The sequence below is a fragment of the Pogona vitticeps genome, chromosome 3 (assembly GCF_051106095.1).
Source record: "Pogona vitticeps strain Pit_001003342236 chromosome 3, PviZW2.1, whole genome shotgun sequence".
In the NCBI taxonomy this organism is placed as follows: domain Eukaryota; kingdom Metazoa; phylum Chordata; class Lepidosauria; order Squamata; family Agamidae; genus Pogona; species Pogona vitticeps.
In genome coordinates, this window is record NC_135785.1 from 19,403,345 (window position 1) to 19,420,330 (window position 16,986).

General features: G+C 43.8%; 1 protein-coding gene and 1 long non-coding RNA gene across 5 annotated transcripts in view; one reads left to right on the forward strand and one right to left on the reverse strand.

Annotated features, from left to right (window-relative positions):
• Positions 1-1,561: 1,561 nt before the first annotated feature.
• On the reverse strand, positions 1,562-5,948 carry LOC144587945 (uncharacterized). Its single transcript, XR_013543215.1, has 2 exons — positions 5,576-5,948; positions 1,562-3,671 (listed from the first exon to the last, which is right to left on the reverse strand). It is a non-coding gene; the product is annotated as an uncharacterized LOC144587945 (long non-coding RNA).
• Positions 5,949-12,316: 6,368 nt separating this feature from the next.
• ZBBX (zinc finger B-box domain containing) overlaps positions 12,317-16,986 on the forward strand; it is a 66,773-nt gene continuing 62,103 nt past the window's right edge. The window contains exon 1 of one of the 4 annotated variants that reach the window (XM_020805763.3): positions 12,317-12,442. The gene's annotated coding sequence lies outside the window, so the exon portion shown is untranslated. Of the gene's footprint in view, positions 12,518-16,986 lie in introns of all 4 variants that reach the window. The other 3 variants (XM_020805761.3, XM_078389688.1, XM_078389687.1) reach the window with 3 other exon arrangements.

The following is a 16,986-nucleotide window of genomic DNA, read 5'->3' on the forward strand; positions in this document are numbered from 1 at the left end:
CGGGGGTTGGGGACCGCTGATCTGAAAGACCACATCTCTCTCTATGAGCTTGCCTGGGTGTTAAGATAATGAGGGAAGATCTTTTTCTCAGTCCCACCACCCTCACAGGTGCACTTGGTGGGGACATGGGAGAGGGCCTTCTCTGTTGCTGCTCCCAGACTCTGGAACTCCCTCCCACAGGAGGCCAAGCTGGCCTTATCTTTGTTCTCCTTCCACAAGTAAACAAAAACCTTTGTCTTCAGGCAGGCTTTTCCTTAATGATTGTTGATCTGAGAGGGGCTTTTAAACGGATCGTTGTGCTCTGTTGTTTTAAATGTCTTCTAGTAGTTATTTTATTTACTGTTTTTAATATAATACTTGTTTAATTCTCTTTTAATATTTGGATACTTACTGTTTTAAACTTTTAAATATAGTCTTTTTAATAATGCAAGTCACCTCGAGTCATTTAAAGGAGAAAGGCGGGATAAACATATTTTAAATAAATATAATAAACAAGGAGAAAAGGACGAATGAATGAGGTCAACACAATTGTTCCTCCAGCTAGTTGTTTCTGTTGCTCATTCATGTTCTCCCTCTGGAGTAGTGCCCACTTTGCTGTGGGACTGGCTTTGGCAAATGCCCAGTGATGCTAACCCCAAGTGTGCCCATGCTATTGTGATGCTCTGCTAGATATCTAATTTGTCAACATATGCATAGCTGAAGGAATCATTCTAATATATTTTATGTTATTTAATAAATGTTATGGATATAATATGAAGGCTATCATACCTTGGACGCATAATGAAAAGATACTCTTTACTGGAAAAGACAATCATAGCCAAAAAGCTGAAGGCAGCAGGAAAAGAGAAAGATTGAATACAAAGTGGATTGATTCAATAAAAGAAGCCATGGCCTTTTCTTTGACGTATCGGAGGCAGGCTTTTAATGATAAGGACCTTCTGGAGGCCAATAACTCATAGGGTCACCATGAGTCGGAAGTGACTTGTCAGTGCATAAAACCACATTGGCTAAGATCCAGCTGAAAATAAGCTTTCTTGTCCCATTGGGTATAATAAGGGAGACAGGGACATGTGTTTACATTTCTCCTTGAAATATTTGGCTCTTAGGAATGCATCACTTGGATGGTCTTTCTGGCATTTCAAAGCCATTCATGCAAGTGCACAGATGAATACAATCAGATGGACAAGTTGCAAGGGGAAGGTAATGGCACTATATATCCACATTTTAAATTTTCCAATACAAGATGATCACTAGAGAAAATTCTGCGATGACAGTTTAAGATGCTTCAGCATGATTTCATGTCAAATGGAGTAGCACAAAAGTGATTGCATAGGAAGCTGGGAGAATTGGAACCAAGGCTTATATATTGTACAGTATTCTTTAGTCAAATAAAACTATACCTGAACACCTTTCCATTTCCTAAAACATAATTTAAACAGAAGTGCAATACAACTGAACACCATGGTATTGTGTCTCAGCAAACTGTGTTTCTGCCCTGTCTAGAGCTGTCGGAAGAGGGAATAACTAAAAGGCCACTTCTCTTTTCTGATGGTTCCTTATCTTTTAGGTGTCTTGGACTAAATAGACTTTCATACAGAGGACCGCCTCTGTAGGACACCTGACCATCTAATTGGTACTCCATTCAGTTCAGTGGAGCATATGTAATGGCTTTGCCACTAGATGGGTGGGGTAAACACTGAAACAAACAAATGTAGAACTTCCTGCTGGATTGTGCTCTCCCCATCAGACTTGTAGACTCTGCAGAGCATTTGTGTATTTCCAAGTACAAATTGTTACTAGAAGACTACCATCTGTAAAGTAGGACTGATGGCCCTAACTATAGCTCCCATTTAGTTCAATGGGATGTATGGTAAAGTTTCTGCCTGACTGTGCCCTTGTTACTTCCGTCAGCTTTGTAGAATATTTATATATTTCCAGGTATGCAACACTGTACTCTTTTTTTCATGCTGATATTGGCATCTCTAAACTGAATTAGGCTGTCCATGTCTTACAAGAAGTACAAGATGGAAGTGCAACTCTGCGTTTGGCACCAGGAAATGAAAGATGTATACATGGCTTAAAACAGTGGTCCCCAACCTTGGGCCTCCAGATGTTCTTGGACTTCAACTCCCAGAAATCCTGGCCAGCAGAGGTGCTGGTGAAGGCTTCTGGGAATTGAAGTCCAAGAACATCTGGAGGCCCAAGGTTGGGGACCACTGGCTTAAAAGACTTGAAGTCCTGCTGTTATTCTGACACTAAAAAGCACCCAGCGGGAGCCTTCCAAGGTACAGGCCAGGTAAAAAAGGGAATATTAATCATCAAAATCTTGCATGCCATGTGCAGGTAACATGCAGGAAGCTTCACACACAGTTTAGAGATGTATATCCCTGAAGTTAAAGGTGGCTTACCTGTTCCTTCTCCTCTCCTACAGTAGTTTGGATATCCTCATGAGTATTCAGACTTAGCGGTTCAGACTTACCGCCAACCTAGCGGTTCGAAAGCATGCAAATGCAAGTAGATAAATAGGGACCACTTCGGTGGGAAGGTAACAGTGTTCCGTGTCTAAGTCGCACTGGCCATGTGACCACGGAAGATTGTCTTCGGACAAACGCTGGCTCTATGGCTTGGAAACGGTGATGAGCACCGCCTCCTAGAGTCGAACACGACTGGACAAAAATTGTCAAGGGGAACCTTATTCAGACTTAGAGATGTGGTGGTCTTAAACAGTGATGTTATGTTCCATCCAAACTAGTCTCCCAGGTTCTTCACTCAGTAAGTTGTTCTCCTTCCCGCACTTCTTTCTTCATTTATTTTACTTCCAAGAAACAGCTATGGCAATCTGCACTTTTGATTCCTTATTATACAATCATATCTGGAAAAGACAGTAATGCTGGAAAAGGTGGAAGGCAGTAGGAAAAGAGGAAGACCAAATATGAGATGGACTAATTCCCTAAAGAAACCACAGGCTTTTGTTTAAAAGAGCTCAATAGGGCAGTTAAGGACAGGACATTCTGGAGACTGCTCATTCATAGAGTTGTTACAAGTCCAAGGCAACTTGATAGCGCATAACAACAAGATATGATCAAAGTGCTTTTGTTACCTGCTTTTTTACGTTTGTGGTTTCTTGGTCTTTATTTATTCACTGGAGTACTTCTTCACAGGTCACCTTCTTAATCCAAGAAATTACTAATAACTGTGATATAAGTACACATTTTAAATGCTTCTATCTTTTTGTATTTAAAAAAAAACCCATGATTTCATCCCATGCTGAAGAACTGAGAATAATACTTCTTTTCATTTTGGATTTTAATTGTATTTCTTGGGCTGCTTGAGTTTTACTGATTACCATGGACTTGATTTTCTTAACATTCATTTCTAAGCGATGTTAATTACTTACTTCATTGACTTCATCAAGCAATTTTTGCAGACCACCTACATTGCCAGCTAGTAATATTACACCATTTGCACAGCAGACATTTTGATAACCTTTCCTTTGACAGTAATATGATCAAGCAGAGGCCATACGTGTTGACTTCAGAAAGCTTCAAGTGGTTGTACAATGCAGGCATCTACTGGCGTGCTGGAACAGGTCATTAAGGTAGCTCTTCTGTTTGCTGGCCTGGTGGCTTAACTTCTCATTTCCTGAGTGACTTGCAAAATCTGACTCCTATCTGTGTGTGAACATATAATTTTTCAGATTGCTTTCTGTGAGTATTCATGTCTGTACCTTGCAATTACTAGAAATGCTGGCTGAACTTAAGAAAAGTATCGTGAGGGAATAATATTTGCAGACTCACCTCTCCCTGTCACAATAATAGCTGACCTGTGCAATCGCTGAGCTTATAGTTATTTGAAGAATATATAATAAGTAAACTCAGAAAAAGAAGAACCCTGGTGATTATAGCACATACTTTGGGGCAGAAGAGGGAAATTGCATGTATTTTCTGTTCTTGTAAGGTGCACACAGTTGGCATCTTGGTCATCATCAGCCTCCCCCTGTTAGAGCATTATATGGTAGGAGCCCCGCTATCCACAGGAAATAAGTTCCACAATCTACTGCGGATGCCTGAAACCACTGATAGCAGCAATCCCCATGTACAACATGCAAAGAGTGGGACAAAGGCCACAAGGCCTGTTCCTTGTATGTTGTATACAAGGCTGCAGTAAACCATGGATACTAATCCTGCAGATACAGGAATCCTATTGTACTTTTATTGAACCAATAGAGGATGGCCTAGTGGAAAAAAGGACAGGTTTCACTAAAAGGAAGAGCACTATCCCCTTTTGCGTATGCTTGCCCAAGCAACATAACAGAAGTAATATCAGTGATAGTTCTGCTGCACCAGATTTTACTTTTAAACATATATGTGCAGATTGCAGATTAGACTCCCTGCGCATTTGCTGGGAAACGCAACTCTCTTGCTCTCTGAGCTTCTTAAAACTACTTTGTAAAAAGTTATTTGCATTCACTATAGTGTTCAAAATATAATTCATTGCTGTTACTTGTCACAATCTGAAAAAAGTAACTTGTTGCATTACTTGTTATATGTTTGATACTTGTTTTGAATTTTTTTTAAAAAGAAATTGTGGTATGAAAAACAGAATGACACAAAATGGCAAGCATATCATCAAAAGGCTTAAAAAAAATTGAATTAATTTTTAAAATAATTAGAACATGTTATTTACTGCACCACTAAAATAACTTTTTTCCTGTGTTATTACTTTGCTTTTTACATGCAATTGGTTACTGCCTCATTACAAAAAAGGCAACTCATCACAGGCAATTGCATTACTTGTAACTCATTACTTCTAAGATCTGGCCTTAGCGAATTCAAAAGGATAATCGTGCATGGCTTTGCAGTCTTCTTTCCAACACAACATTTGCATTTGTGATTTCCTGATTGCTTCACATCATTGTTTTTATTTCCCCTTAGAAATAAAATATATAATTCTGAATCACTACTTCAAAAGGAATGTGGGTGTGACAAATATTTCAATCAGCTGTAAAGATTCTCATAAGTTCTTCCCTTTTTAACGGGTTTTTAAATATTTCACAGATTGCTTTAAAAGTTTTCTAAGATATGCTTTAATATGAAAGTATACTCTGAAAAAGCACTGCATCACCTGTTTCTTATGGTTAAGTTAAAGCTAAAAGCATATGATGGGAGTTTAGAGTTCTGAGAAATGTAGATTGTTTATAACTGAGAATGCAACTCCACCAAATGGACTTCGGCAGAATTTCAGGAGTCTCTTCTTTTGCCAATGCACACGTTGAAATACACAAGTACTGAACAAATAAGATGGAAATAACAAGGGAATCACCCAGAAGGAAATTCTGTGTACATTCCATTGAACTGAATGGAAGTGGTACTTAGGGTGGCCAGGTATCCTTCTTTACAGAGAGCAGTCCTATGTCAGGAAGGCTATCCCATTGAAATCCTTTTAAAAGTTAAATAATTATCATCAGAAGGGACAGCCAGCTCAGTGGACCCGCAGTAACCTTGTACTGAGATGCATTTGATTTCTGAGTCAGAGCAATTACCTCTTAATTTGTATCTATGTATATCACACTAACCTGCAGTGCAGTGGTGCTGCTGTGGGTTAAACTGCAAAAGCCTCTGTGCTGCAAGATCAGAAGACCAGCAGTCGTAAGATTTAATCCATGCCATGGAGTCAGCTCCCGTCGCTTGTTCCAGCTCCTGCCAACCTAGCAGTTCAAAAACATGTAAAAATGTGAGTAGATAAATAGGTACCACCTCGACGAGAAGGTAACAGCATTCCGGGTCTAGTTGCCCTGGCCACGTGACCACAGAAACCGTCTGGCTCTATGGCTTGAAGACGGGGATGAGCACCACGCCCTAGAGTGACTGGACTAAATGTCAAGGGGAACCTTTACTTCACCTATGCTACACTTTGTGCAGATGATAGAGAGCATATTATTTTTTAAACAATCTGTATGGGGGACTCTAACTGGTCTTCTGGGGGCATTCCCTTTTGCTCCACAAAAAACTCAGCAGGCAAATGTCCTGATTTGTGAGCTGTGCACAATATCACTAAGCTAGGTGCCAACCATGATTAATTCTCAATAGTGCACGAGGAAAACTTTAATCATGTGAATCACAGCATAAGCAACTTGGCAGAATGTATAAATGGAGGAGAAGTCTCATGTACTTTTAACAGTTGTGTGGAAGAGGAGTTACAGATTACACACAAGCTACCCCTGTAGAAATTCCTTTCCTACATGATTATTTGTGAGGACAACAGGGGCACAGGTCACCCTGCGGGCGGGCCATCTTGCCTCCACCTACGACCCAAGGGAATACAGTAAGCTCCCTGGCAGACCAGGGAGATGCCAGTTTGGCAGAACTGTCACCAGAGGAAATGGCACAGAAGGGACTTGGGAACAGAGAACTCAGGTGGAGGCCCTAAAGCAGGGGTCTTAAATACTGTATGTGGCCCGGGGGCCATTTGCGGCCCCCCAGATGATAGTTTGTGGCCCTCGCCTTGCCTGTGCCCCCAAAGTGCCCACACATCCTCTGCTGTCAAGAGTAAAAAAAAAGAGCCTTGCCTCGCTCGCCGGCTCTCTTCCATGACAGCACCTCTTGCACCCTCCATCCAGAACTGCAGCCTGCCAGCCAGCCCACCTATCTGTCGGCTAAGGGAACTCCTGGGCGGCTTCCTCAGGCTCCTGCTCCGCTTGGCGGAAAATCTGATGTGGCCCAGCCTCACCCAGACTCTGTCTCTAGCGGCCCCCAGGTAAATTGAGTTTAAAACCCCTGCCCTAGAGGGAGAGATCTGAGCAGAAAGCCTGCCAAGGAGGAACAACCCTTGGAGGAGAATGGGGGGGAGAGGGCCTCTGGGATCTGAGGAACATAAGGCAGGCATTGCAGGCAGAGACTCAGATGCTGCTGGAAGACACAAGGGACAAGGTAGAACAAAAGACCCAAAGTAAGGACATGTTCCCTAACATCCTGGTGGAGGTTGAAGTAGAAGGACCTCGGGAGATGCCTTGGAAGAACCAGACAAGAGCTTCCAGGGAAATGGAGATTCTTGGAGGAGCCTGAGCTCCCAGAAGAGTGGGACTATATTTACAAAGAGAACCCTTGGGCTGGGGTGTTGATGCAGCTTTGAGTGTCAAAAGAACAAGGGGAGAAGCAATTCAATTCCCAACCTCCTCCTTGGCCCTGTTTTTGACGAGAACAAAAGTATAAGGAGGAGAGACACATCCCTTGGAACCAAGACCAGGGGAACTGCCTGTAATTCAGGGACTGCCTCTGTTGCCCTTAGCGCAGGCATATCAACCCTCCTTTTTGCAGGCCTCACAGTTTGGGCCCACAGAGTGCCACAATAGGAAGGAGTGAACTGGCAATCCTTCCAGTAAAGTTAACTGGGGGGTTACAGGATTTGGATTCTGACTTAAGGGAAGTGAAAGGAACTACCTTGAAGAAGCCAAACTGCCATTCATTTGTATCCCATCTTCCAACTGTAAAAAAACAAAAACAAAACCCTGTTTGTTTCAAATAATCCACAGTCTCATTTGTTGATCCAGGGATGGAGGAAGGAGCCTCCCTGGACCCAGCTAGAGCCAGTGGATCTCACACCATTAAAGGCACAAGAGCCTTTATCTCATGTGGCCACTATAAAGCATAGAAAAGGAAAACATGGCTCTGCCAAGACCTATTGCAGAAGTGGATGACCAATACAGGACAGGTTCTGAATCCCAATTTGGGAAAGGCCTTGAGGACCATATACCAGATGAAAGTTTGGCCAAAGCAAAGTAGGCAGGGCCAGTGTCATTCTTACTAGCTTGAACATTAACATAGATACGAAGCACAGCTCAGTTCTATGCCCATTTACTCAGAAGTTAGACAAATCAGAGGATGGTTTCATAGAACAGGTCCCTGGGGCTGAAATAATCTCTTACAGTATTCTCTTAATTTCATTGGTTGAATTCTACAGACCTACAACATGAGTAATGTGCTCTGACTCAAGAAAACATGTTACTCGCTTTATGCTATTCAGCATGATGCAAAAGGGAAAAATATTACAGATGTGGACAAATGTCTTGAAAAGGTTTAGAAACCAAACTGAGTAATGTTGAGGGAGCAGGGTGTGAATAGTCTGGAGACCATGTGATATACTTGTCTACTTCAAATATTTGGAGCAGTTTACGACATAATTATGTAAGGAACACTTTTCTTCCCAGTGAACTGGGTACTCATCTTGGAAGGATGAGTCAACCTTGAGCTGGATTAAACTCAGGTCATGAGCAGATGCTTGACTAAGGTACTGCAGTTTAACTAGTGTGTCATGGGGCTCTCTGAACCAATCCAAGCATTAGGAAGAACTGCCTAATAATAAAAGCAATTTGTCACTGAAACAGGCTATCTTTGAAGACAATGCATTTTATAACTTCAGCACTGTAGGCAGTTGTAATGTTGGTATCAATTGGAATAGAATCACATCTCTAATTAAAAACAAGGAACCATTCCTTACATCCCAAACTGGCAACTTTCATGTAAAGACACAGTTTGCTCCTACAACCTACTGTAATGACAATATTGTCTACTGGGAAAATTGACAAATCTTGCCTTGAAGCAAATAATGTGAAGAAAGATGAATCATACAAGTTTAAAAATGGATTTCTTTATTTTGTATGGCTTAGCTGTCAGACTGCTTAAATGGCTTCAAGCTATATCATGTATTGGTAGGATAACACACAGAAGATGGGGATTTCCTTTAGTGTGACTGTAATCTACTTCATAGTAAACTACCTTTAATGGCTATGAATTGGACTGTGACCTTTTTGAGAGGTATTCTGTGGATGGCCAGTCCACATTACCCAAGGATGTAATTTTCATGCTGCATATTATATTGATTTTTCTGGTGTACAGTTAAGAAGCTGGAATGCCACTTGGTGAATGAGAAAGTATGCAGCCGCTCCCAAGCATTTAGCTAAGTAATTATCAGGCACAAAATAAATGAGTCAAATAGACCTTTGACGAACCAGTACCTGTTCATGAAAGCAAAAATAAACAGCTGACCTCTCAAAACATAGGTCTCTTGAGATCCTTTCTTTACAAGGAATGCAGAGCACACCAACCAGTACAAAGTGAATTACAGTAAATTAAAGCAGGCAGTCATATATTCACTCACCAGGGAAGAGGTCCATTGAACTTGTGATACACTTCTAAATAAACATATGCAGGGTTGCATTAATTTTGCGGGGAGTGGGAACAGCTATGTTAGTCTGTTGCAGTGGAAACAGCAAAGAGTCTTCTGGTATTTTAAAGACTACAAGTTCAGTTTGGAAAAAAAATATTTGCAGAATGTATCTCACTTTGTTCCATTTATCTGATGGGCTACTATCCACTAAAGCCAGTGACAGATAAGACTTCTCCATCTCAAAGATCCTTGGTTGTCTTGAGGTTGTACTGTTAATTAAGGGAACAATTTGTTTTCTGGTGCAGTGGAAACATGTCTTTTCTCAAATAAATATGAAGATAGCTTTCATGGCAACTTAATAATAATTGTGTGCCCTCAAGTCAATTCTGACTTCTTGTGACCCTTTTCAGGGTTTTCTAGGTGGAGAGTACCAGAAGTGGTTTACCATTCTCTTTTTCTGGGGGCATCTAGGGCTTGTGTAGCTTGTCCGAAACCACATAGGCTAGCTCTACTTTGCAGGAGGCACAGTGGGGAATCGAACACCCAACCTCTGGCTCCACAGCCAGATACTTTACTCACTGAGTTATCCAGTGATCTCATGCCAACTTAAGGTCTGATTTATACAGCTCAAAGAAAGCAATCCTTCCACATCCACTAAGTTTTTAAGCCAATTTGGGATAACTTTATAGAGAATTGTTGTTGTTTAGTTGTTAAGTCGTGTCCTATTCTTCGTGACCCCATGGACCAGAACACACCAGGCCCTCCTGTCTTCCTCCCGGAGTTGGGTCAAAGTCATGTTGGTCGCTTTGATGACACTGTCCAACCATCTCATATTCTGTTGTCTCCTTCTCCTCTTGCCCTCACACTTTCCCAAATCAGGGTCTTCTCCAGGGAGTTTTCTCTTCTCATGAGATGGCCAAAGTATTGGAGCCTCTGCTTCATGATCTGTCCTTCCAGTGAGCACTCAGGGTTGATTTCCTTCAAAATGGATAGGTTTGTTCTCTTTGCAGTCCAGGGGACTCTCAAGAGCCTCCTCCAGCAGCACAATTCAAAAGCATCAATTCTTTGGCGGTCAGCCTTCTTTATGGTCCAGCTCTCACTTCCATACATTGTTACTGGAAAAACCATAGCTTTGACTATGCGGACCTTTGTCTCTGCTTTTTAAGAGGCTGTCTATGTTTGTCATCGCTTTCTTCCCAAGGAGGTGTCTTTTAATTTCATGGCTGCTGTCACCATCTGCAGTGATCATGGAGCGCAAGAGAATAGAAATATTCTCTATAGAGAATAGAAATGTAGAAATAAACGGAGATCCTTAGGTGGGTTGACAAAGAGAAACGTTTAGAGCTGTGCAAGGGTTGCGTTCTCCAACATTTTGTGGGAGACTATTTTTATTTCCTACAGTACAGAGATGTGGAATATATAACTTTCCAGATCATGGTAGATTGAAACTCCATGACACTTTAGTATTGACATGGATCATGGGAGTTGCAGTCTAGCAATATCTACATGGCTCCATGTTCCTTAGACTTGCTATAAGATCTGTATGGCAGACAGGAAATCATAGGTTTGCTTATTTGATACATTCCCTATGTGTTCCATGATCTGTCTCCTTATTTACCCATACTGTACTGTACTTTTAACTTCTTAAGACTGAGACTGAGAGTATTCTTAGCAAATCTTCTCTGGTGAACCTCCTTGCTTTCAGTGATCTCTAAGAAAGCTTGTACCTGTTTGCTTTGCTTTTACACGTTATATTTTAGCATCATTTCTCTTTTTTATCACCTTACAATTAAGATATGGTGTAGATATTTTAATGAACAAATAGCCACACTAACATGTGTGTGTCAGTGGCTGTTGCCTCTAGAAATGCAGAAATGTGCATTCTGTGTATATTTGGCAGTCCAGACAGAGGAATGGGAACCACAGGGTGCCGGTATCTTCATGTGTTGCAAGGGACATTCGAGATGTACTACAGATTAGGTTCAGAGCTGAGGAAGTCTGCACTTGCTGGTTATTTTTAAAAAGTCCTTGTAGCTCTTCAAAGACAAACAAGCAAACCTAGTTATCCATTTGGGGTGCTAATACCTCTAATTTATTTATTTACTTTATTATCTCACTCTTCGTTCAAGATTAGGGAAACAAATCTGGGCTAAGAAAGGACAGCTGGATAGGGGTTCTGGAGAGGTTGGGAATTTGATTTCCCATTACGTGTCCCTGACCGGCTCGATTAGATGATCCAGCCTTACAGTTCTAAGATGATGATGATTACTAGTATTATAACAGTAATATTTATTTATGATTTCAGCTTGTTTGCCACCCCATAATGCATGGATTATCTCAGCAGTTCATAGCATGTTAAAACACATTAATAAATGAAACCAAGTATCTTGCACTAAATACCATAAATAGAATAAAGCCCTGTACCTAACTAAAACCTATCTTACGCAAATTAAACAAAATTGAGCATATCAGGTGGCAAGGCACTAATAAAAGGCAGCTTTAAATAATATTGTTTTTACTAATTTCTTAAAAGCAGAGATTTTAGTCCAAGATCACCCAGGAAGCTTTACTGCATTCTAGGCCCCACAACTTAAAACTGGGGTGGAAAAACTGTAACCACCCTCATAAATTACGGTATAACCATGCTGAACTGCAACTTTCCTGAGCTCCTGCCAAGGAGAGGGGTGATGGGAATTGTAGTCCAACACGTTGAGAGCCTCAAGCAGCCAACAAGGGCTTAAACAACGGTTCTTGAATTCCAATTTGCTATTAAATCCACAGGTCTGCTTCTTTTTAACCTTTTCGGTCACTTCTTATCCTTTAAAAAAAATCCTATCTATCTCAGCATGACTGACTTCTGAGGAAAACACAGGCGCGCGCACACACACTGTATCCACACACAGTCAAGGAAAAGTGCCACAGAATTGAGAGGGAAACTCCTGAATAAACATGAAGAGCAGAGTTGGGCTCTTCCGCCTTTCGCAGCCAGCGGCCCCTGAGGCCCTGGGAAGCGCGAGGCTCCGAATAAAAAGCCTTCTTAAAAGCACGGCCTGAGGCGCCACCAACTGCTTTTTTTGTCTTCACCTCCCCGTTTTCATAATGGAACCGTCCTAGCTACCACCGGCACCCGCGTTCTCCCCCTCTCAAGCTCCTAAGGTGGAAGGAGCCAAAGCGCCCCGTTGCCATGACGACGGCCAAGCCGGCTTCGGCGCGCCTGCTTCGCCTCAGAGAAAGGCCCTGGAAGCGGCCGAAGCGACCGAGAGGCTTCAGGAAAAGGGTGGGCGTTTAAGTCGCTTTTTCTTCAGCCGTGAGGGGTTCGTTCCCATTCTCCCTCTCTCGCTGGCTGGCGACGGTGAGTATCTGCGGGGGAGCCGGGACTCGTGGGGCTTGACGCCGCCTGGGCCGACGAAATGGGGCGGGGGGGAAGATGGTGGTGGTTGGGCGGAGGAGAGGCAGGAAGGGATCCAGGCTTGAAAAGGAGGACAATTAAGTTCTACAGAAGACAGTTTCCCTTTCCTCCCCGTTTCGCCTTCCGTGCCTTTAACTCCCGGTATTCGAGGGGGACAGGTACTAAGCACCCCCGTAGATACTGAAAAACGCTGATTATAGCGAACGCTGAAGACAGCACGTTTTCTGCCTCCCTCTAATAGCTTCATCTTTAAAAATACATATTTCTAGGATTTTCTTTTTAATATTTCCAGACTACTACTACTACTACTACTACTACTACTACTACTACTACTACTACTACTACTACTATCATCATCATCATCATCATCATCATCATCATCATTATTATTATTATTATTATTATTATTATTATTATTATTATTATTATTATTATTATTATTATTATTATTATTATTACTACTACTACTACTGCTACTGCTACTGCTACTACTACTACTACTGCTACTGCTACTGCTACTACTACTACTTGTTTCTAAGCTGTTGAAAGGACAGGAGCAACCTCCAAAAGTGAGGCATAGTTTCTGTGATTGGGTTCAGTTTCCCCCACCTTCCCATTCCCCGAAGCTGGGGTGTCTTAAGAACTGTCAATAATGGTAGAAAAGCTCCAAGGGAGGCTGAAATCTATTGGATTAAACTTCTTTCCCCTTTTTTTCTGTTTCCATGTCAGAAAAAAGCTTATTCTGTCAAACCTCTGCTTGTCATGAAACTGTAAAGAAAAGAGAAGAAGCCTTCCATGGGGGAGGAGTGGAAAACCCTGGTTGCTAGGGGACTGGCTTTATAACCAATAAAAAGTAACATTTGTAGTGTCTCAAGTTGTTTGCTATGTGTTTTTAAAAATAGGGTCTGAGTTTAGGACTGCAGTCAGTAATAGGGACCATAGGAAACAAAAAGAACCAAATTGTCTGCCTAGCCTGAAATGGCCAGCAGTGGCTTTTCTGTTTCCCAGAGAGAGATTTTCTCCAGTATCTGCTGTCCGCTCCTTTGAAGAGGAGGTACCGAGAACTGAATGGAAGACCCTCTTGTAGGGCACACAAACCATGCCCCTGAGGTTTGGCCTCAAATTTTATCTTCCTAGTAAAGTTATAATCCAGTTTCTTCCGAATGCTAACATGAGTGACAATAAATTGTTAAGGAGCAAGTTTTTTAAAAAAAGTTTTCATTGATTAGAGTTGTGACCTTTTTCATATACAGTGGCTGGGGAAAAATCTTGCCTAGCAAGAGCAATATTTGCATAATCGTTCTGTGACAAAACTTAAATTACGCTATTCAGACTATTTCACTCCAGGCAACAGTTTTCTGCCATGAACAATTCTGGCTCCTCTCATGACTGCTTCCTGCAACATTCTTCTAAGCGTGCCTGCACCCAGGGGAGCCGAAGAACATCAGCCTCTACAGCTCACTGAGTGAGAGACAGTGGGTTTGTAGTTGAGTAGCTGCCAGCCTTTTTTGCCAAGAGAGCCGGCTAGGTCTTCCTCTGTTCTGCAGGATTGGGCCCTGTTGCTTCTGGCTGCCTCCCCCTTTCCAACATCAGCCACCTGGCTCAAGGGGTAAGAAGGCTTTTAAGTCAGTGCTGCTTCTAGGGTCCCACTAGACCAGCGTGCCTGCGCCCAGGGGAGCCGAAGAACATCAGCCCCTACAGCTCACTGAGTGAGAGACGTTTCCCGTAGGAGGAAATGGTGGCGCAAATTTCATCTCTCGCCTGGTCCCCGTCAGCGCTGTTGCTGCTGCTATTCCTTTTTGCACGAAGAACATCTGACTTAATAGCACTAAGTCCAATTTTAATATATGTGGGGGATAGCTATTGTGATTTTTCTCTCATTAGTATTTATTTTTTAAGTTACTATTTTTGTTTAACTTAATTTAATTATTATTAAGTTTGGTACTGCTGGTTTATATGTTTTTATTGATGTACTTACTTTAGCTTTTTATTGTACTATCCTTTTTTTGTATATTTGAATTAAGTTATTAGTTTTTTCTTTCCCCTTTTCTTTTTATTTCTCTTCTTGTCATGGAATGGGGTGCCTGCCCTCCCAGCGAGGGGCCACAAAACATCACTGTGATTACGGGTAGAGGGCGATATGGCGTTGGATCCGCCCCTACTCGTGTCAGAAGAACTATGAACAGATGTTTACAGGCTGTTCCTTGTTCTGAGACGGAGACCAACCCCCAATATCGAGGTAGCCAGACCAGCCGGCCCTCTACTCTACGCCTGGTGTTGTTGAACGCCAGGTCTGTATCTAATAAAACCCAACTGATTTATGATCTTATCTTGGAGGAAGATGCAGACCTGGCCTGCATAACGGAAACATGGATTGGCGGAGAGGGGGGTCCCCCCCTAGCTCTTATTTGTCCGCCTGGTTATGCTGTCCAACACCAGGGTAGACTGGAGGGACGGGGAGGGGGAGTAGCCATCCTCTATAAGTCCACCTTGGAGGTAGTTAGGCGCTCCTCGGTGGTAAAGCCGGGTCTTGAGGCTCTCCACGTGTGGATTGGGGCCAGGGACGGTATTGGGATCTTGCTGGGTTACCGTGCTCCCCGCGACCCAGACATTTCCCTACCAGAGCTGGTGGACTTTGTCTCTGCGGCACTGCTGGGTTCCCCGAGGCTACTAGTCCTGGGGGACTTCAACGTGCATGCGGGGGCAGAAACGTCCGGACCAGCTCTTGAGTTCTTGGAGACCATGGCCTTCTTGAACATGTCCCAGCATGTCAACGGCCCTACACACGTGGGTGGCCACACATTAGACCTGGTCTTTTCCACCAATGGGAGTGAGAGTGGTCCGATGGTGACTGACCTCGAGTCGGTCCCCTTGTCATGGTCGGATCACCACCTAATAAAGTGTACCATCAAGATGGCTCTCCCCCCTCGCAGGGAGCAGGGACCTATTGTTATGGTCCGCCCTCGAAGGCTACTGGATCCGATTGGATTCCAGGATGCCATGAGAGGGGTTACGGCTGACCTGGCTGGCGCTCCTGTCGAGGCTCTGGTCAACGCCTGGTTCACAGCCGCGGCTAGTGCCGTAGACACGATCGCGCCTAAACGCCCTCTCAGCCGCAGAGATCGCCCGGCGCCCTGGTTTAACCAGGATCTCCGGACGTCGAAGCGGGTCAGGAGACGGCTAGAGCGCAAATGGAGAAAGGACCCGACGGTTTTTAATCGCATAGCTGTTAAGGTCGCTACTAACCTTTACCAGGCCAAGGTAAAGGCTGCCAGTCGAACATACCTCGCTAACCGGATAAGCGAGGCGTCTAATCAGCAGGCGGAATTATTCCGTATAGTACGTGACCTATCCGGAATTGGCCCGGGTGATAGGCCTCCCCCTAGTTTTACACCGGACCAATTTGCAGCATTTTTTAAATCTAAAGTGGAGGCCATCCGCCGGGACCTCTCCCCTTTTTTGAATACAGTGAGTCGAGCTGAGATGTCCAGCGTTCCGTCTTGTCCGGTGATTTTTGACTCCTTTCAGCCTGTTTCGCCCGACACTGTGGCCAGGACGCTTGATCGCTGCCGTGCTTCCACCTCCTCTTTGGACCCTTGCCCGGCCTGGCTAATCAAGGCAGCCAGGCCTTCAACAACGGAATGGGCTACTGTAATAATTAATGGGTCTTTCCTTGAGGGCAGATTTCCCTCTGCCCTCAAGGATACACTCATTAGGCCCATAAGAAAGAAACCTAGTTTGGCGGCGGACGAAATTGGCAATTATAGGCCCGTCGCCAATGTTTCTTTCTTAAGCAAGGTAGTCGAGAGGGTGATGGCCGATCAGCTTCAGGCGTTCCTGGATGACACAGATGCCCTGGATCCATTCCAATCGGGCTTCAGGCCGCGCCATGGAACAGAGACGGCATTGGTCGCCCTGTGTGATGACCTGTTGAGGGAGGCCGACAGAGGCAAAATGTCTCTGCTGGTCCTCCTCGATATCTCAGCGGCCTTCGATACCATTGACCACAGTATCCTCCTGGGGAGGCTCACCGAGTTGGGAATAGGTGGCCGGGCATTTGCCTGGCTCCGTTCCTTCTTGGAGGACCGTCCCCAGAGAGTACAGCTTGGGGAGAATGTCTCGGCCCTGTGGAGCCTCAATTGTGGGGTTCCACAGGGGTCGATCATCTCCCCAATGCTGTTTAACATCTATATGAGGCCGCTGGGGGGGGTCATCAGGGGGTGTGGAGCCCTGTGCCATCAATATGCGGATGACACGCAGCTCTACATCTCCTTTTCTCCAACTACAGGAGATGCCGTTCTGTCCCTTCAGCGCTGCCTGGAGACCGTTCGGGAATGGATGCAGGAGAATGGGCTGAGGCTGAACCCGGACAAGACGGAGGTACTGAGGGTGGGCGCTCCCACAGTTGGGGA